This window comes from Dasypus novemcinctus, chromosome 30 (genome assembly GCF_030445035.2).
Source record: "Dasypus novemcinctus isolate mDasNov1 chromosome 30, mDasNov1.1.hap2, whole genome shotgun sequence".
Taxonomy (NCBI): Eukaryota; Metazoa; Chordata; class Mammalia; order Cingulata; family Dasypodidae; genus Dasypus; species Dasypus novemcinctus.
Genome location: NC_080702.1, coordinates 6,006,383 through 6,029,404, shown reverse-complemented (window position 1 = coordinate 6,029,404; position 23,022 = coordinate 6,006,383).

Below are 23,022 nucleotides of genomic sequence, written 5' to 3'. Positions count from 1 at the left end.
TTCCCTTCTCTTCTTCTTCTGGAATGCCTATAATACATATGTTTGAGTGTTTTGCATTATCATTCAGGTCCCTAGGTCCTATCTGGATTTTTTCTACCTTTTTTTGACCACTTCTACTATCTGTGTGATTTCCAATGAACTGTCTTCCACATCACTAATTCTTTGTTCTGCCTCTTCTAGTCTGCTGATATTTGCTGCAAGTGTATTTTTGATTTCTTGAATTGTGGTGTTCATTTCCATCATATCTGTTATTTTTTTGTGCATATCTGCAATTTCCCCTCCAAGTGTTGTCTTCATGCTGTTAACCTCTTTCATTACTTCATCAAATTTGTCGGTGATAAATGTTCTGAGATCTTTCATTGCTTGTGCAAAGTTCTGATCCCCTTCCTGATTTTTAGTTTGTTCATTGGATTCAGCCATGTTTTCCTGATTACTGGTTTGGTTTGTAGATTTTTGTTGCTGTCTGGTCATCATTTTTTCTTGATGGGTTTAATCAGTTCCTTAGTTTCTTTGTCTAGTCTTGGAAATTAATTAGCTGTTGTTTTTGCGTAAGTGTTATATCTTCTCTTTGTCACTTTGTTCTTCTTATTCCAATTTCTTATTGCTGGTTAAGTTCACTTTAAAGGAAAGTATTAGTGCTGGGGAAAGGCAATTGTGTAAGGAAGGAAAAAGTGTAAAGTAGTATTGGTGATATATGTTAACAAAGCAACAATATGAGTTCTGGGAGGATGGAGGTTAGATCATGTAAATTGTGTAGAGTTGTAGCAGTAGGAAAGTACCTGTAATGAGGTAGACAACTGGATTTGGGAGGAATATGGTACGTACTAAGAAGCTATCCTTTTCATGAGAGAGGGAAAGAGAAAAGAAAGGTAATAGTTTCAAGGGTGGATACCAGATGGAAAACTAAACAAAGGTATTAGAAATTAAGAGTTAGACACTTTGTGGATCAAAGAAAGGGAGGTGGAATATAGGAGAGATAGCAGATGGTGGAGGATATCAAGTTGTAGGGGAAAGGGGATAGTGTAGATAGCCTAAATCTATTCACAGAGAAATGAGGCAGTGGAGGATGAGTAAACCCAGCAAATGTGAGGTGTTTCCTGCAGGACCTATTGTATTGTTAAGATAAAATAGAATAAGAAGAAGATTGGGGACAAGAAAGAGAGGATTAAAAAAAAAGAAAAAAAAGAGACTTTGGGGGATATGCTGGGAGAAAAGACTAGGGGATAATGCAATGTCAGGAATCAGAACATTAAAAAACTAGAATAAAAAATAGAAATAGAATAAAAATTTAAACAAAACAAAATAAAACAAAGAAGAAAAAATGCAAACGTTGAGGGCTAGGACATTCAATGACCTCAGATGAACCTCAGGGCGTGGTGGATTCAAGGATGGACAGTCTGAGGTATTGAGGCCTCAAGAGGTGTGAGTCTCTGGCATGTGGGCTGCCAGAGTCCAGGGAACTCAGACCTGGCAACCTCGAGTCAAGTTAACAGGAAGCCTGGGAGCACCACAGTGCATCACAGCCTTCAGGGATCCCCCACAGCTGGGTGCCAGTCCTATGGGTGAGGTCTCATCCACAAGCTCTATCCTGTGTTCTGTGTCCTACAATTCACTCACTTACTAGGGTCTATTGTGTGGATATATCACCAATTGACTTCAGGAACCCTCCCACCCTGTGGTCCCCGGTAACGTCCACCTGGGGGTGCCTCTAGGCTGCAGCCAATTTAATGACTCAGATCAATATCAAGGTCCGGGGGAGGGGCTCCAGCCTGAAACGCTAATAACAGAGTCCAAACCCGAAATTCCCACGCTTCGCAAAATATTCCCCTAATCAGCTTCCAAACGTCTGCCACCCCACGAGACCCTGGTAGCGTCTCTTTGTTGCTATCACTTTGAGACTCCTGTAGGTCAGCAGCCAGGCTTGGGGGGGGCGTGGCTCTAGGCAGAAATGCTATTGTTTGTGTCCGCAATCAAAAATTCCCCCTGCTTTGCCCTAAAACCCCCGTCTGTCTGCCCAAATGGGTCTGCAAGTGCCTCCCTTCCCACCAACCCCCCAATAGGCTGCCCAGGGCCCACGAACTCCCCAGTACTGCAGAGCCTCCAAAAAAAAAAAACAAAGAACTGAAACCCTGCCGCTGGGCTCGGCTCGGCTCCCCTGGTCACCGTGGCTCGGCTCGGCTCCCCCGGCTGCCGTGGCTCGGCTTGGCTGCCCCCTCCACCGCGGTGCTAGATGCCTTGGCTCCACCTACCCAAGGAGGGAATCCTCCACACGTAGCTGGGATCTCTGTGTATATTTCACAGATGGATCCTCTCTGTTACCTTCCCTCCAAATTGATGTCCAGACACCTCCGGACCAGCAAAAATCCCGAAACAGCCTGGTCCCAAAGAGTCTCCAACGCTGCCCAGCCAACTCCCTGCAGGAGATACTAACAGGGAAGTTCACTCAGCCACCATCTTCTCTTTCTCCCTGGGTAATTTTTAACCTACTTTCTAGCTCTATGAATTTCTTATTCTAGATATTTCATGTAAGTGGTACCATACAACATTTATCATTTTCTGCCTTGCTTATTTCACTCAACATAATGTTTTCAACATATATTGCTCAACAATAAAAATGAAATTCTGATAAATTTACAACATGGATAAATCTTGAAAAATCCAGAGATTTTGAAACAAAAAGTAATGAACTGTTATGAGATCAATGAAGCAGAATTCTGATCAGAAATATGTACCATAAAAATAATGCATGACATAATATAACTGGATTAGTTTTATTCTGTAAAGAACAAAATATTATTTATCTAACATGTTCAAAATGGAATTGTCAATTTTATTGTATTATATAACTTAAATATTTTATTTTTGATTCATCTCTACAGAGGAAATTTGTGGTTACTTTGCATTATTTCCCTTCAATTATGGTATGAAACATATCCCACACAAAGATATGTTCATGTCCTAACTCTTGGTCCTGTGAATGAGAACTCATTTGTAAAGAGCACCTTCTAAAAATCTCTTACTTAAATGAGGTCAAATTAAATTAGAATGGACCCCAACTAACATGGCCTTAGACTTTCCCTTTCAACCACTGTCATAGCCAAGTAATAGCACCGCTAGTTGTCAACACCCTGATAGGCTTTAACCATTTCTATTCATTTTCAAAGATTTACAAAGAATTTTATTGCCAATTCTAAGCCGATTAACCCTCAGCTTTCCATTGTCTATTCTCCTAATTTCTTTTTTAATTTAATTTTTAATTATCTTTTTTTAAGTTAATAGATTACACAAAACATTAAAAAATATGAGGTTCCCATATTCCCCACTCCTGACCTCCCACCCCCATCATTTTTTAATTGTAATTTTTGAAGATACATAGATCACAAAAAAATGTTACATTAAAAAATATAAGAAGTTCCCATATACCACACACACCCCCACCCCATTCCTCCCACAACAACCACCTCTTTCATCATTGTGGCACACTCACTGCATTTGGTAAATACATTTTGGAGCACTGCTGCACCAATTGCATAATAGTTCACAATGTAGTTTATACGCTCCCCCAGTACATTCAGTGTGTTATGGCAGGATATATAATGTCCAGTATCTGTCCCTGCTATATCACTTAGGACAACTCCAAGTCCCCAAAATACCCCCACATTTAATGGCTGTCTGGAATATAATTGCATTCCCAATTAACAAACTTTATTAAAAAGAATCTGCAAATTCCACCTCTCTCAGAAATATACCCATATGTAATTTCTAAGACTCCAACTTGGTTTTCATGTATTTCACTTTTGGACTTTTTAAATTCTTCTTTCTACTTTTTATATGCCCTGAATATCTGTCAAGTTGTTTTGTTTTAGCCTATATATTCCTTAGGAGCAGAAGCAATAACACTTTGCTTCACCTTGAATTAAACATGATAAACCTTTCTAAGAAGGGGCATGTGATTGCTTCATGTAATGTGTTCTTGTGTGCATCATTCTAAAAATCTGAAACTCACATCGGACTCATATACCAAACATCATGAAAGTATATCTTTTGATTTTTCCTTGACTTCAGAGTTCATTTAGAGTATTATTGTGATCATTACCAAATACCATGACTTAAAGCAGCCAACATTCTGAGACCAAAATGGAAAAAAACAATTGCCATTACATAGCTACTTTCAGTTCAAATTAGTATCCATTCCATTTTCATTACAAAAGAAAGAAGTGGAAAGAATAGGTCTCTCATAGCCACAAATCAATATATAAACCCTAATCAATAGATGCAAAGCTCCTCTGGATATCTGAAGTATTTTAATGCATTTTGGCAGACTATATAGCAGGAAGCAATACATTAGGTTTTGAGAAGACGTAAGCCAATAAAAATTGGCTAGATGTCAAATTTTAACATCTCTTATACTTCTGGTTTGAAAACTAGCCTGTCTGCCTGCTACTTCCAATTATCTAAACATGGGAAATCCTAAAAGTCTGATATGTTTACACACACACACACAAGTATATGTATATATAATAATTTTACTTCTTCCACTCATTTTCTACAGGAGCTTTGGAAAGTGTTTTTTTTTTTTTTTTTTACTTCTAATTTCTGATGACCCATATTCTAATTTTTAAATCCCCGAGTTTACACAATATATTTGTAAATATGACAGTGCAATCATACAGTATTTGTCTTTTCTGTCTAGCTTGTTTCACTCAATATAATATCCCCCAGTTTCATTGATGTTGCCATATGATTCACGACTTCATTTCTTCTTACCACTGCATAATATTCCATTGAGTGTATCCATCACAATTTGTTTATCCATTCATCAGTTGATGGACACATAAGTTGTTTCCAACTTTTGGCAACTGTGAATAATGCTGCTGTGAACATCAGTGTGCAGATATCTTGTTATGTCTCTGTTCTCAGTCCTTCTGGATATATACCTAGTAATGATATTGCCAGATAATGTGGCAAGTCTATATTCAACTTCTTTAGGAACTGCCAAACAGTCCTCCACAGTGGCTGTACACATTTACATTCCCAGAAATAAGCATTCTTATTTCTACATCCTCTTCAAAATTTACAGTTTTCTGACTTTCTAATAATGGCCTATCTAATGAGTAGGGAAAGATGTCATTGTAGTTTTGATTTGCACTTTTCTAATCATTAGTGATGAACATTTTTTCATGTGTTTCTTTGACATTTTTATTTCTTCTTTTGACAATTTTCTTTCAAGTCGTTTGCCCATTCTTTAGTTGTGTACTTTGTCTTTTTATCATTAAGTTGTGTGATCTCTTTGTATATCATGGATATTAAATGCTTTTCAGTTATGCAATTGCCAAATATTTTCTCTCATTGATTCTGCTGATTTTTCACCTTTTGGACAAAGTTCTTTGGGGTGCAAAAGAGTTGAATTTTGAGAAGGTACAATTCATCTATTTTTTGTTTTGTTGCTAGTGCTTTGGGTGTAATGTTTAAGAAACTACCACTTACAAGATCTTGAAGATGTTTTCCTACATCTTCTTCTAGGAGTTTTAGGGATTTTGCTTTTATATTTGTGTCCTTGACCCATTTTGAGTTAATTTTGGTATGAAGTGTAAGATAAGAGTCCTCTTTCTTTCTTTTGGATATGGATATCCTGTTCTCCCAGCACCATTTGTTTAATAGACTATTGTGGCCCAGCTGGGAGGACTTGATCACCTTGTCAAAAATCACTTGACTATAGACATGAAGTTCGGTTTCGTTGTTCTATGTGTCTGTCTTTGTGCCAGTACCATGCTGCTTTTTTTATCACTGCAGTTAAGTAATATGATTTAAACTCCTGAAGTGACAGTCCTACAACTTCATGCTTGTTTTAAAAAACCTTTTGGCTATTTTGGGCCCCTTACCCTTCTAAATAAATTTGATAATTGTTTTTTTTTTTCTCCAATTCTGAAAAAGGTTGTTGGAATTTTTATTGGGATTGTGTTTAATCTGAAAAATCAGTTTGGGTAGAATTGACATTTTAATGATATTTAGTCTTCCAATGTGTGAACATGGAAGTCCTTCCATTTATTTAAATCTTCAGTTTCTTTAACAATGGTGTGTAGTTTTCTTAATACACATCCTTTATGTCCTTGGTTAAGTTTTTTCCAAAACACTTGATTGCTGTAGTTGCTATTATAACTGGATTATTTTCCTGATTTCCTCCTAAGATTACAAATCAGTCATGTATAGAAAGGCTATTGATTTTTGCATATTAATCTTGTGCCCTGCTACTTTGTTGACCCTATTAGTTCTAGTAGCTTTTTAGTGGATTTTTCAGGAGGTTATAGACATATGATATATCAGCAATAGTGAAAGTTTTGCTGCTTTCTTCCCTATTTGGATGCCTTTTATTTCTTTATCGAGCCTAATTGCTTTAGCTAGAACATCTACCACATTGTTGAATAACAATGGTGACAGTGGCATCCTTGTCTTGTTCCTGAAATCAGCAGGAAAGGTTTCAGTCTTTAACTATTGGATATGATATTCACTGTAGGATTTTCATTTATGTACTTTACCTTATTGAAAAATCTTCCTTCTATTTTAATCTTGTGTAGTGTTTTTATCCAGAGAGAGTGCTGTATTTTGTCACGTACTTTTTCTGCATCAATTGAAAGGATCTTGAGATTTTTCTTCTTCAATTTATCTATGTGGTTTATTACACAAACTGATTTTCAAGTATTGAACCACACTTACGTACACGATGTAAAATCCACTTCATTGTGGTATATAATTGTTTTAAAGTGCTTTTGCATTTAGTTTTCAAGTATTTTGTTGAGGTTTTTTGCATCTCTAGTCATTAGAGATATGGGCTTGTAATTTTCTTTTTTTTGTAATATGTTTATGTTTTTTTGTAGTATCTTTTATCTGATGTTTGTTTCATAGAATGAGTTTTGCCTCATTCTTTCTTGTTCAATTTTTTGGAAGAGCTTGGGCAAGATTGGTATTATATTGTTTTGAATGATTGGTAAAATTCAATTGTTAAACCATCTATTTCTGAGATTTTCATCTTTGGGAGGATGTTGAAGACTGTTTTAATCTCTTCAGGTGTGGTTGGTTTGTTGATCTCTTCTATTTCTTTTAGAGATACTATAGTTGGTTTGTGTTTTTTAGGAATTTGTCCATCTCCTCTTGTGTAGGTTTTTGGCATACTATGCCAAAGGTTTTGGATACTATGTTCATAGTATCCTCTTATGCTCTCTCTTATATCTACGGGGTCAGTGGTAATGACCCACTCATTTATTTTATTTATTTGTATCTTCTCTCTTTTTTTGGTCAATCTAGCTAAGAGTTTGTTGATTTTGTTTATCCTCTTAAAGAAACAATTTTTGGTTTTGTTGATTCTATTTTTTTCTCAATTTCATTTATTTCTACTCTGACCTTTACTATTTCTTTCCTTTCAGCTGGTTTGCAATTACTGTACTGTTATTTTTCTATTTCCTCCATGTGTGCAGTTACATCTTCAATTTCAGCTCTTTCTTCTTTTTTAAAGTAAACATTGAGTGCTATAAATTTCCCCCTTAGTATTGCCTTTGCAGTGTTCCAAAGGTTTTAATATGTTGTTTTCTCATTTTCATTTGTTTCAAGATATTTGATGCATACTCTTGCAATTTCCTCTTTGACCCACTGATTATTTAAGAGTGTGTATATACATTTATGAATTTTGCCTTTTACCTTCCATTATTGATTTCCACCTCCATTCTGTTATGGTCAGAGAAAGTGTTTTGTATAATTGTAAACTTTTTAAATATTTTGAGATATGTTTTGTAACCCAACATATGTTCTATCTTAGAGAAGGATCCATGAGCACTTGATAAGAAAGTATATCCTGATATTTTGGGTTGCAATCCTCTATAGATGTCTGTTAGGGCTAGTTCATTTATCATATTATTCAAGTTCTTTGTTTCTTTATTTACCATCTGTCCAGATATTCTATCCAATACTCAGAGTGGTGTACTGAAGTTTCCAAATATTCTAGAGATATCTATTTTTCCCTGAAGCTTTGCCAGTGTGTACCTCCTCATGTGTCTTGGGGCACTCACGTCAGGTGCTTAAATATTTAGTATAGTTATTTCTTCTTGCTATTCTTATTATTATGTAATGAATTTCTTCATCCCTTATAACAGTTTTGCATTTAAAATCTATTTTGTCTGATGTCAATATCACTACTTCAGCTTTTTAAATATTACTCATTGCACTGAATACCTTTTTCCAACCTTTCATTTTTAACCTGGTTGTGTTCCTACTTCTGAGGTGAGTCCCTTGTAGATAACATATAGATGTCTCATTTTTTAAAATACATCTTCAGTTTATCTATATCTTTTGACTGGGAAGTACAAGCTATTAACACTCAATGTTTTTACTTTAATGGCATTACTTACTTCATCCATTTTGACCTTTGACTTTTTGTTGTTTTATCATCTATTGGCTATCTTTTTACCCTTTAATTTACCTTTTCTAATAATCTTCATTTCTACACTTTTCTCCAAGTCTCTGGCTCTAGTTTTTCTCTTTAGGCTGCATTGCTGCCTTTATTATTTGCTGTAATTCTTGTCTTTTGGTAGCATATTCTGTCAATTTTGTCTATCTGTGAATACTTTAAACTCCCCTTCAATTTTGAAGAATAACTTTGCTGGATATAGAATTCTTGGCTAGCAGGTTTTCTCTTTCATTACCTTAAAAACATGACATTGCTTTCTTCTCCTCCACTGTTTTGTGTATGTGTATGTGTATTTATTATCTTTTAAAAAAAGATACATAAATCACACAAAATGATGAAAGGGTGGCATTTAATCTTATCAAGTTTACCTTTTATGTGTTGTTCTGCTTTTCTCTTGCTGCTTTGAGAATCCTCTCTTTTTCTCTGATATGCCCAATCTGAATAATAGATGTCTCAGGGTTGTTCCATTCAGATTTATTTCTCTTAGGGGTGTGTTGACCTTCTTGGATATTGATATTTATGTTTTTCATAAAGGTAGGAAAGTTTTTCTGGTCATTATTTCCTCAAATATTCTTTCTGCCCATTTTCCATTAACTTCTCCCTCTGGGACACCAATAATGCATATGTTTTTTCATTGCTTATCGTCATTCAATTCCCTGAGGCTCTGTTCCATTTTGTCCTTTCTCTTCTCTTTCAGTTCCCCTATATTTTCCAGTTCAGGTGTTCTGTCTTTGAAATCACTAATTCTGTCTTCAAGCAAATCAAATCTGCTCTTATGTGCCTTAAATGTATTTTTACTCTCATCCATCATATCTTTCATACCATAAGGACTTTTACTTTTCTTTGGAGACTTTCAAGTTTTTCTTCATGCTCACCCAGTGCAGTGTCTTCTTAATATCCTTTATCTCTTTATTTATATTTTCTTTAAATTTTTAAATTGATTTAGGAGAGTTCTATAATTATCATTGATTAATTGTCTTTAACCCTGTATCTCATCAGGATATTTGGTTTGTTCCTTTAGCTAGGTCATGTTCTCCTGTTTCCTAGTATGGCTTGTAATTTTTTGCTGATATTTTGGCATCTGAATATGTTGGTGAATTTACCATGATGCTCAATTTCTCTCTTTTTTTCACCCAGTTACTTTTTTTTTCACAGCTATTCTTTGATACTTTGTTGAACTTATCCTAAGTCTTTAAAATTGCCCATCTTAAGTTATCAAAATCATGCCAGGAACTCACTAATGGAGGACAAATTATCCCCAGAAGTTAGAGTACAGTTTTTTGCCCATTCAAATTCCAGATTGGTCAGTAGATGGCACTTGTTGGCACACCTTTTCACTGAAGTGTAACTCTTTTTATCTTTATTTTCTTTTGGTCCAAGCCAAGATTCAAATTAGGCTCTGCTAACTGAATTCACTGAAGAAAAGCCCATTGACTCTCCCTCCCTTTTTCCTTGTAACAGCTAACATGGATGAAGATATCTGCTCTCCTCTCAGTCAGCTGCAATGAGCCAGAGGTTTTTGCCCCTGCTTAACATATTGGGGATGGGGGAGGAGAACCCTTCCTGGCAGCTGGGAGGTTTACTAACTCACAGGTTTTTTTGTTGCAGGTTCTTACTCTTTCTGTTTGTCACCCTCCAGAGAATTATGAAGTGCCTCCTGGTCTGCTGACCCTCAAAGCAGGTCCCTACTGCAATTTTTGTTTCTTTCTCTGAATAAGATTGGTTAGTGACAGTTTTCATTGAATCCTGGGCACTTGCACAACTTGCTTATTAGTTCCTGTGGCTTACTTTTTGTGTAGATCCTTTGAGAAGTTTATATTGAAATCATGTCCTATTAAAATAGGGGAAATGTTATTTATTTTTATGATCTCTTGGTGTTTTATTATATTTTATCATTTTGGTCAATAACTAGGTGTATTAAAGTGGGTATTCTTTCCTCATTCCCAATCCTAGGGCTTAAAATTAAATCTTTAAGCATTAAGTATGATTTTAGCTGTAGAATTTTTGTAGATGATCTTTATTATTTTGAGGAACTTTTCTTGTATTCCTAGTTTGCTGATAGTTATTAAAGTGAATACATGTTGAATTTTATTGAATATTTTCCTATATCAATTGTTATAAGTTTTTTTATTTAGAAATTTAATGTTTGAAAAACATAGACTGATTTCCAATCATGACCCATTTGTGCTATCTCAGTAAAAGCTACTTGATCTTCATTTATTAATCCCTGTATTTGTTACTGGATTCAAATTAATATTTTGGCAAGAATTTTTGTATCTATGTTTATGAAAGTTATTTTTGGTAATTTTCTTTTCTACTCCTGTCTGTATTCCGTTTGTTATTGGGAATTCTGCCCTCAGGAAATGATTCTTTAGAAATGATTGTAGAGCACTGATGTCATTCTTCTTTAAGTCTTTATGTATTTGGTAGAATCTGCCAGTGAATTTATCTGGGCCAGGAAAAGTCCTTTCCTGAAGGTTAGTAGCTACAAATTCTTTACAATTAAGGGCCTCTTCATTTTATTTATTTAAGCTTCAGTGAATTTTGTTAGTGTATAGTTTTGTAGTAATTGTTTCATTTCATCTAACTTATCCAGTTTTTGTTTATATTTCTTAACATAATTCCCTTATTTTTCTTTAAAGATCTGAGTCCTTAATGCCCCACATTGGTAATTTAGTTCTGATATCTCTTTTTCATTGCTATCAGCCTTGGAGTTCCAAAATTGACTATTTACAGAAATTTGAATGAACTTCCTCTCTACTGTCTTTGAAATAGACTTTCACCTCCTTCTGGGTGTTCTTTGTATGACTTAATACAGGTAGTGCTTTGCTCATGGCACTTTGTCTTTTTCCTATTGTCGCAGCTGTCTACAAGCATTTTATCTGCTTTCAGGACAAATGATAGGAGCATGAGCCTGATAAGTTCGCATTTTAGTCCCTCAGGCTTCCACTTTATATTGGCACTGACAAACATGCAGCCTGTGCTGGTGTGAGTGGTTGGTAGACTCCAGAAAATCTTGTTCTTAAAGCAAACCTACTGCCTGTAAACACACTGTTGATAGGACCTTTTTATTAGATACAATTAAGGGAGCTGTTAATTAAATTCCTTCAGTTAAGTGCCTTTGATTAGATTGTAGGACACAGGGTGGGTCTTAATACTCTCACTGGAGTCCTTTATAAAGGGAGGAATAAAACATGCAGACATAGGAAGTAAGCAGCACTGACAGGGAGAGATGTCCTGGATGCAGGAGCCTGGAATCAGCAGAGGACAGAGGCATGGAAACAGATCCCAAGAAGCTGAGAGATAAGGTCTACAGAGAGCAAAAAGTTGAAGCAATGAGGCTAGAGGAGAGGAGAGAGACCAGTTGGCCCTGCCATGTGCCTGATGCCCATAGCTGAGCTCCAGGAGAAAGTGAGACTGGAGGGGAAGGCAGAGAACAGCAGAGCTGTCACTGTCCTTGCCATATGGCAGGGGTCCAGGCTCACCAGCAGAGCACCCTTTAGTGAAATAGCATCTCTAATGATGCCTTGATTTGGACATTTTCATAGCCTCTAAATTGTAATCTTTTAACCTACTAAATTGTAAAGTGAACGCACTTTACTAAATTGTAAAATGAACGCATTTCTGGTATATTGCACCCAGCTTCTTTTAGCAAACTAAACACACCCTAGTATGTGCACAGGGTCCACCTTTCTCCCTCTGGAACAAGGTCAGGGGCCCATTGTTGGAAACTGAGGCACAGTGGTCTCACAAGGAGAGATGTGCTTTCTGCATGGCTATGCTTGCAACCTAAGGAATGCAGTAATTAAGAGTTCCCAGCAAACAGGATGAAGCTGTTAAAGGCTGAAAGAAAAGATGAGTACATACCTTTTGTAGTAAATAGAACACTTAGACTTTGTATCTTGAGATAAGATTTTTTAAAATTCCTTAGACTATGAATAAAGCCGATAGTTAACTGCTTGTTGCTGCTTGTTGTCACATTGACTGGGGTATATATAGAGCTCCTTGTAAAAATAACATTGTCTGATGAGTTTCTACTTGCAGACCCTCTGATCCCAGCTTGCTTGCTTTTCTTTCTTTCTTCCTTCCTTCCTTCCTTCCTTCCTTCCTTCCTTCCTTCCTTCCTTCCTTCCTTCCTTCCTTCCTTCCTTCCTTCCTTCCTTCCTTTCTTTCTTCTTTTTCTTTCTTTTCTTCTTTCTTCTTTCTTTTCTTTCTTTCTTTCTTTTCTTTCTTTCATCTTTCATTCTTCTATCTATCTTTCTTTCTCTTTCTTTCATGCTTCCTTTTCTCTTTCTTTCATTCCAAATACCCTTTGGGTCCAAATCTCCAACAGCCCACAATGGAAGAAAAGCTGACACACTTCACACTGGGGAGGGGCTGGGGAGGGAACAGCAAGGGGGCCATAAGCTCCTTCTATCGCTTTTGAAGCTGTATTTTCTTGCTTTAGCACTTGCCCAGTTACTGCAGCCCTTTAACTGTTCATCATAGTTCTGAGGAAGTTTACTGCCTTTAGGAGTCCTCTGCACCTTTACATCAACAGGGATGAAACAACAGTCACCCTCAGAGAAGAGGCCAGCAATCTTCAAAGCAGTGATCACCAATTAGACAGCACAGCCCAGAACTTGGAGGACTTGGTCTTTATGTCCCACCCTCACTCTGGCAACCTGTGCAGGGAGCCAGAGCTGCATTTCCCAGTGCTACCTGCCATAAGGATGGTAGATAGGACATTTTGTATTTTTGCCATTGCAAAAAGACTGGAAGCCAGTGGTGTTTACTGCTATTTAGTAGCCTCTTCTTCCTGCTCCTCCCTGGGTGCTGCCCAGTGTTTCTCTAGACAAAGCTAAAAATAGTTGATTCCTATGACATGCTGTGTCCCTAATATAACAGAGTTATAATCATTCATAAATTTCCTAATCATGATTCTTCTACTTCTTTTATTTAAACCTATAATTTTCAATTTACCTGTTAAATATATTTCACAGAAATGTAAAGCCTTTGGATAGTACCTATGCCAGTGAGCTCTGAAAACCAACAGGTATGCATCCAACTCCTATGCACAAGTTCTTTGGGTCTTCCCTGGACAGCTAATAAAATGATGGTGATGTACCAACCCTATCTCCAAAGCAAAGAGTATCTCCAACTATAAGCAAAACAATTCCATTCTTCTGTCCCATAATATATATGTTACTTCTGATCCTGAAGAAGTCAGAGAGGACATCATCCCAAGTCCCTCAAGATTTAGGAATGAACAAAATAGGAGGGGGGAGTGTTACCACTTTAAAAAGCAGATTTAAGGAATAATTGGTTTAGGAAGAAGCAATATGTGTAAAGGCTTCCACTTTTATCACTCAGTATTAATTAAGCATCTATTAAAGATGTGATAATTTTCAAAGAATAATATAGAGATACTTGGCCTCTCTAAGGGAAGGCCATAAATAAAATAATCAATAATAACAATAATAATTGTTTCAGATGCTCCTGCAAGTTCAATAATTATTTTGATGGAGGGATTGACTCCTGGAGATTTTTTACTGCACTATTTTCCCACAATCCTTCCTTCAATTGTGTTTCTGCTTTCAATTTTATTGATTTCTTTTCTTATACTTATTATTTTCTTAATTTCCAAGTTTGGATTTTTTACCTCATCTTTTCTAGTTTCTTTACATGGAATATTATATCATTAAATTTAACTTTATATCCTAATATATACATTTGATGTTACTATATATTTTTTCTCCAATATCCAAAATATAGTAAAGGAATCAAGGAAGAAAAATCTGTTATATGAACACAGAAATAGGATTTTTTTGCTTTTCTTTCATTAAAGGTATTCCAGAATTCCTTATAGTATCATTTACTCTCTGTTTGAATAACTTTATTAACTATTATGTTATCAGTGTGTTGGCAAAAAATTCTTCTATTTTAATTTATCTGACAGTACCTTTATTTCACTTCATTCCAATATTAGTCAGAATACTCCATAGTAACAGAACCAACAAGGAGGCTGGAGGTCTGAGCTTCACAGAGCAAACTCCTATCTGGATTTTCTAATAAAGGTGATGTTGAAGTCCTTAGTCTGAACGCCCCAGGGGAAAATGCATGACTGGAAGTTCCAGCAAGAGCCAGCATTGATATTGAAGCAGAGATAAACCCCTCAGTTATCTCTTGTAGGACCTCAAACTGATTACATGAGATTAACCCAAACTAAAAAACACAATCTTTCTTTGATTATGGATGCAATGAACTGATTGAAATGCAAATCCTGTCTACAACAAACCTTCACAGTAACAAGTAAACTAGTGTTGGACCCAAGAACTGGACCCAATAACTTAGAAAATTGGCCCATGAAATTAACCATCACATTCCTGAAGGATATTTTTGCTTATAAATATTCTGTGTTAACCATTATTTTCTTTCAGCTATTTAAACATTTCTTTCCACTTCGTTTTGGCCTCCACATATACTAATGAGTATCCACATTCACTTTAAACATTGTTCCTGCTTATATAATGTATGATGCTTTTTTGGTTGCTTTCAAGATATTTTTTTCTTTTTCTCTAGAAGATGGAAATTTTATTATGATGTGTATAGGCACATATTTCTTTGGCTTCATCCTTGGTTTCTTTAGGTTATGGAAATAATAAAATGTTTTTTCTTTCTCCTAAATTGGGCACATGAAAGCCATAGTGATGTGGGTTATGGGTGGGAGGCTCTTTGTCTCTTCGGAGATAACCTTAACCTAAGCTGTCTGTCCTGACTTGTGGGTGTGGGATGGTGAGAGGCTGCAGCCCTGCCCTTGGTAGCCATGGCAATGACTCAGTCCCAGGACTAGTCAGGGAAAATGCAAATGAAATGTGCTAAAAGCTTATCTAGAATGTATGAAGTCCATACTAAAAGCTTACCTAGGATGTGGAAGATATATGCTAATTCAAGCCTATTGAGAACTGAAACAAAGGGGCCGGTTGGCTTTTCCTCTCTGTATAAAAGGAACTCAAAAATCTTGTTCAGGGCTTGGGTTTGAAACAGAAAGCTCCCGAGTCCAGCCAGCCATCTGTCAATAAATCATTTTTCCTTCTCAAAATCATTCCTGAGTCCTGGCCTTTCTATACGCAAATAATTGAACCTCTCTTAAATTCTACAACAAAGGCGCCTTCAATTTTTTTCCCACTGTATTCTTTCTCCAATCCTTTAGGGCTTCCTGTGATATAAATGCAAAACCTTTTATTACTGCCCCACATGTCCTTAAGACTGTGTACATTTTATTTATTTTTTAATATTTGCATCTCTTGTTAAGACTGGATATCTATTTATTTATCTCCAGTATTCTGACATTTCCTCTGTGATCTCCATATTATTTTGCAGCCTATCTAATTGTTTTTTTAGACTTCAGTTAATATATTTTGGGGACATCCAAAATTCCTCTAGATTCCTCTTATTTCTCCTCTTAGTCTTTCTATTTCCATTAATTTCAAGAGAGTTACCATTACTTATTTGGGCAATTTTTATTGCTGCTTTAAATCTTTGTCATGTAGTTTCAACATTTATGTCACTTTAGTATCAATATTTTCCTTTTCAAGTTGAAGTTTACCCTGTTCTTTAAATTCCAAGTAGATTTGCATTGTATCCTACATATTTAAAATGTTTTGTAATGTGACTCTGGCCTTGTTAAATACTATGGAGAATACTGAAATTTTTTATGTCACAGAAATCCTCCCAGTTGTGTTTATGGTGCAGGTTTCATTTCAAGAATCTGTATAGAAACATTGGATGAGTTTTAAGATTTTACTTAATTTTATCTATTTCATTTAACAAATTTCATGATGATTCTATGTTTTTATTTTATTCTTTCATATCAGATATAAGCTATGCTGTAGAGAGACTAAATTGAAGGCATAAAGCAAAACAAATATCAAATATATATGATTTTTACTTTATTTTCTCCTTCAAGTGTGTATGAATTTATCCACTCTGTCTAAATCTAAGTATGTTATTTGAGCAATTATTTCTATAATAACAATGGAAGGTTATAGGTGGAACATATTGGGACATTGCTGACTTTGGTAAATCTACATGATATCCCAAAATATGTGATCATGTAGATTCTAGATTTTGAGGCAATATTATATATGAAAATACTATGATTTGCTAAAGCTTGGAAGATGACCAAAAAATCATTGTCAGGCCAGAAGAATATAGAACAGTAGACCTTGGACTAATACAAGGATAGTACAGTATTGATGGGATCACTGCACTTTTAAAGAATGGAGAGAAGATGGTTAATAGGAAGAAAGAAGATATTGAATGCTAGAGTGTGAATAGTGAGGAAATGCAGAGTAAGTGTATTTTATCTTTGATAATAGTTTACCACATTTATAGTTAAATGTGATCACCAGCCCAGATTTGAGGTATAATATGGAAAATATTAAACATTATTGTTTATTTGAAATTGTGTTTAACATAACTGTGGTCTGGAGGAAAGCTTTCAATTTCTAGAGGTGACAGAATCAGAAAGTCAAATGAAAATTTGTAAGTAACATAAAGTCAGAAGTGACCAGTCTCTATTCACACTCAATGTATGTGGTGAGCTTCATGAAAAAGAAGAGGCTGATTTTGGCAATTTTAATCTGGGTGTCTAGGAAACAATATTTTTTAAAATATGTGATAATATATATGAGATTTTTTGCATATTTGTATGTAGAAGAGTATGATAATTTCTGTGGTGAACATGGTGAATTAAAGTAATAATATATTCAAATGAATAAGATAACTAAGATCAGAGATACAGATATGCAAAAGTTGTAATTAAAGGGACAGGTGGAAATAATACATGTGTTCATATAAAAAGGGAAATGTGGAGAAATGAAGAGTAAATGAAAATCTTAGTTGAAGAAAAGGAAAAGTGAAATAATACTAATGAGGCATTTGATGATAAGAAGGTAGGCAAGTAAGGTAAAGAAAGTAAGAAGAATATCTACAGATAGGTTTATATATAGAAATAGAAATAAAAGCAGATATAGATAAAATAATATAAAATATATCTATGATATATATATAGAGAGAGAGTGAGAGAGATGTAGGTTTGCTGATGGCTACCAATATGGACATAGGTAACATGACCACAGATACAATATTTACTGAAGACAGGTTCATTTATACCACTTATAACATTGCTAACAGTTCTCTGTTTTGCTCTCAAAAATACAATATTTAGATAACCCAGATGGTCAGATGGAGGGAATAACTTCTTTGGCCAGCAGGTTCAGTGTGTTTATTGGGGTCAGAGCTGGAGGGTAGATTCATCTGGCTGCCTCTCTTTTCAAATCTATTAAGTATTGTGCAGAGTGGAACCTTGCAGTCGGTCTGGAGTGATGAGGTGACGTGCTAAGTGTTTTTAGAGCACTTGCTCTGGGAGTATTTTTGGTACTCAGTGGAGCATTTTATTTGTAGGTAACATGGTCTAAGATGTTCCAAGGCCCACTTATAGGGTTAATTGACACTGCTTGATGCAGAGTTTTCTGATATGACAGGCAGGTGTATGTCTGTCATACAGTTTTCTGATATGACAGGCAAGAAAATGAAAATCATATCCACAAAAGTGGTGTACAATACAGGGGACTTAAATGATCAATGAACAAGTGTTCAAGAATGCCAAGTGGAGATATGTCAGAAAGTGTGTGTATGTATGCATTTGTGTGTGCATGTGTGTGTATTGCAGTTATTGATAATTTTTCAACTGTGCACTTTCTTTTACTTAATTTGTTCCTAAATTTTTTTTAATTTAATTTTTTAAAGTATTACATTCAAAAAATATGAGGTCCCCTTCAACCCCACCGCCCCCACCCTCCACTCCCCCCACAGCAACACTCTCTCCCATCATCATGACACATCCATTGTACCTGGTAAGTACATCTCTGAGCATCGCTGCACCCCATAGTCAATGGTCCACATCATAGCCCACACTCTCCCACGTTCCATCCAGTGGGCCCTGGGGGAATCTACAATGTCCCATAGTTGTCCATGAAGCACCACCCAGGACAACTCCACGTCCTGAAAATGCCTCCCCATCTCATCTCTTCCTCCCATTCCCCGCACCCAGCAGCCACCATGGCCACCCTTCCCACACCAATGCCACATTTTCTCTGTGGACATTCGTTTGGTTGTGTCCATTGCACATCTATGTCAAGTGGGGGCTTAGATTCCACATGGATACTGGATGCACTCCTCCTGCTTTCCGTTGTAGGCACTCTAGGCTCCATGGTGTGGTGGTTGACCTTCAATTCCATGTTAGCTGAGTGGGGTAAGTCCAATAAATCAGAGTGTAGGAGCTGAAGTCTGTTGAGGCTCAGGGCCTGGCTATCATATTGTCAGTCCAGAGATTCAAATCCCCTAAATATACCATAAACCCCAGCACCAACTACAATTCCAGTAAAGTAGCATGAAATTCTTGTGAAAAGAGATCCCATCTGAGTCCAGTTCCATCATGCAGAAACACCAGCTCCAAAGAAGGGCCATCTGCCATGGCAGTGAACCCCATCTGCCATGACCATAGAACCCATGGGTCTCTTTATTCCTCAAAAGAACCAACACCTGGGGTTGTATCTACTTTATCTATCTCTGAGACTCTGCTCAGTTGTGCATAAGGGCAATCCTTCTGACAACTTCCAGACACTTTTTTAGAGACTCGTAGCCATATAAACTCATTTCTCCTTTCCATTTCCCCCTTACATTAGGTCAAACAGCATTTTGAAGTCATGTTATTATATGTAGACAGGGATATTCTGCTGATCCGCATTGAACCTTTAATTCAAGGTCATTTTCTATTTGCATCTTCAGCTGGTATTTGGTAGTGATCCCTCAGTGCCAGGGAGGCTCATCCCTGGGTGTCATGTCCCACGCTGTGGGAATGCACTGCATCTACATGCTAAGTTTGGCTTCGAGAGTGGCCCCATTTGAGTAACATGAAGGCTGTCAGGAGGAAACTCCCAGGCACAATGCTACTCTAGGCCTTGTTCTTATTGCAGGTGTATAGGCTCACAAGCATAGCCATTAGTATCAGGAGCCCACTGTTGGACCCTCATTCCTTCCTGGTTCTTACCGTTGCACCTGGGGGACAGCCGCTGCTCCCCTAGGGACCATGACAGAGCCCCCCCCGGCCAGAAACCCAGTACCCTCCCAGCTGTTGTTTTTAATTGTTTCCACTATGAGTATATCCAAACATTACCATGCACCCTGGACATATGCCCTGTATAACTCCCTTTCAACCATATATAGCCTGTCAATACCATCCCATATCAGTATACCTCCACCACCACTGTGGTGTTGAACCACTCTGTGATCCAAAACTTCCTGTAAAGTGAATCCCAATATAATGTCAATTTCCTTTACTAGTAAAATGGAATATAGCGATGAGTTTAAAGGTTAAATCTAGAGTACATATTGATTTGGAAAAATTTCTACATCCTATTTTTTCTTTTCTTTTTTTCTAATTATTGAGCTTCTCTTCACAAGAGTCTTAGATCACAGTAATTCATATATACAATATACAGTACTCCCACACATCCACCATAAAACCTATTCCCTTCCACAGTGATAATCTTTTAACTTATTCATATCATATTTACTGAAACTGATGTACAGACTCCGAAACAATAGCTTTCAAACAAGGTGACATCTGTGCTTACAATGTGGTCCATACTTTAGGATATACAGTTTTCTAAATTTTTGTTATCCTATGTTTTACATTATGGTTTACATTATTAGTCTGTCATCCCCTATATGTTTTTGGTGTAATATTACATGTTTTATATGCATCCTTGTGTACTCTCGTGAAACTCCTCTCTTGCCCCCACATTTACCTTGGTTCCATCCATTCAACATCCATTTTCCCCTGCCCTTGGGGTCCACATCGACAGCCAATCTCCATTTCCCGAGAAGCCACGTCCAGAGATACTTGCAGCAGTGTTCAGGGCCTGACTTACTCAACTGCCCTAATGCCCTGGGAACCACCCTTTCTCTTGAGAGATACAGTTCTCTCTATTTGATGGCATTAGTCCTCCCCAGGATGTGGGTCCACCCCAACTCTCACTTCTTGGGTCTCTATCCAATGGTACAACCCACCCTGGCAGAATGAGCCTTCAGCCATTCCCCAGGAGTCCATCCCACATCAGACAATCCCCTCTGAGCATCCTAAACAGTTAACCCTCTTAATTATATTTTGATATGATTTTCTCAGCATTTTACTCTCAACCAACACCAGACACTCTCCTATGTTCATATGTTGCCCCTCCTTTCCCCCAATTTTTTGGGCAATATTATCCCTCTGCCCATCCCCAGCCCCCTCAAACCCGCAAAACTCCACCCGAAGGCAACCCCTTGCCCCCATTTCATCCCTTCTTTGCGCTCATACCGCCAGCTCATCATAGATTCCACCCCTGCAGATGTTGGCTCACATCCTTCCTCCACCCCCCCGATTTCCTGTAAGCCTATTTTCCAGTCTCTAGCTCTCTGAGGCAGGTTGCTTATTTCATATCATTGAGGTCATGTAGTATTTGTCCTTCAATGCCTGGGTTGCTTCACTCAACATAAGGTTCTCAAGATTCATCCATGTTATCACATGTGTTTGTAGTATATTTGTTCTTACAGCCGAGTAGTATTCCATTGTGTGTATATACCACATTTTATTGATCCACTCCTCTATTGATGGGCATTTGGATTGATTCCAACTTTTGGCGATAGTGAACAATGCTGCTATGAACACTGGTGTACATATATCGGTTTGTGTCCTTGTTTTCATTTCTGATGGGTATATACCCAGCAGTGGTATTGCTGGGTCATATGGCAAATATACGGTTAGTTTTTTGAGAAACCACCAAACTGTCCTCCAGAATGGTTGGATCCTTCTGCATTCCCACCAGCAGTGGATGAGTGTTCCCCTTTCTTCACATCCTTTCCAGCATTTATATTCTTCTGTTTTTTTCATGGCTGCCAATCTTATGGGAGTAAGATGGTATCTCATTGTAGTTTTGATTTGCATTTCCCTGATAGCTAGAGATTTGGAGCATTTTTTCATGTGCTTTTTAGCCATTTGTATTTCTTCTTTGGAGAAGTGTCTGTTTAAATCTTTTCCCCATTTTTTAACTGGATTGTTTATGTTTTCAAGATATATGAGTTCTTTCTATATGCAAGTTGTAAGTCTCTTATCAGATATATGGTTGCCAAATATTTTCTCCCATTGTGTGGGTTCCCTTTTCCCTTTCTTGACAAACTCCTTTGAGGTGCAGAAGGCTTTAATTTTGAGGAAGTCCCATTTATCTATTTGTTCTTTTGCTGCTTGTGCTTTTGGTGTGATATCCATGAAGCCATTTCCTATTACAAGGTCCTGTAGATGTTTCCCTACACTGCTTTCCAAGATCTTTATGGTCTTGGCTCTTATATTTAGGTCTTTGATCCATCTTGAGTTGATCTTTGTATAAGGTGTGAGATGGTAATCCTCTTTCATTCTTCTACATATGGCTATCCAGTTCTCCAGGCACCATTTTTTGAACAGGCCATTCTCTCCCAGTTGAGAGGGCATGGTGACTTAATTGAATATTATATGGCTACATATATGAGGTTTTATATCAGCACTTTCAATTCAATTTCATTGGTCTGTGTGTCTCTCCTTATGCCAATACCATGCTGTTTTCACTACTGTACATTTGTAGTATGTTTTGAAGTCAGGAAGTGTGATTCCTCCAATTTTGTTTTTCTTTTTCAATATGTCTTTGGCTATTTGGGGCCTCTTTCCTTTCCAAATAAATTTCATAGTTAGTTTTTCTAGTTCCTTAAAGAAGGTTGTGTTGATTTTTATTGGGATTGCATTGAATGTGTAGATCAGTTTTGGTAGGATAGACATCTTAATAATATTCAGTCTTCCTATCCATGAACAAGGAATATTCTTCCATTTATTTAGGTCTTCTTTGATTTCCTTGAACAGTCTTGTATAGTTCTCGGTGTATAAGTTTTTTACCTCTTTAGTTAAATTTATTCCTAAGTATTTGATTTTTTTATTTACTATTGTGAATGGTATTTTTTTCTTGATTTCCTCCTGATCTTGCTCATTATTGGTGTACAGAAATGCTACATGATTTTTGTGCATTGATCTTATAACCTGCGACTTTGCTGAATTCATTTATGAGTTCTAGAAGATTTGTTGTAGATCTCTCAGGGTTTTCTATGTATAGGATCATGCCATCTGCAAATAATGAAATTTTGACTTCTTCCTTTCCAATTTGAATGCCTTTTATATCTGGTTCTTGCCTCAGTGCTCGAGCAAGTACTTCTAAGACAATGTTAAATAGGAGCAGAGACAATGGGTATCTTTGTCTTGTTCCTGAGTTTAGAGGGAAGGATTTTAGGATTTCTCCATTGTAAACAATGTTGACTTTAGGTTTTTCATATGTACTCTTTATCATGTTCAAAAAGTTTCCTTGAATTCTGATCTTTTGGAGTGTTTTTATGAAGAAGGGGTGCTGTATTTTGTCAAATGCTTTTTCTGCATCTATAGATATAATCATGTGCTTTTT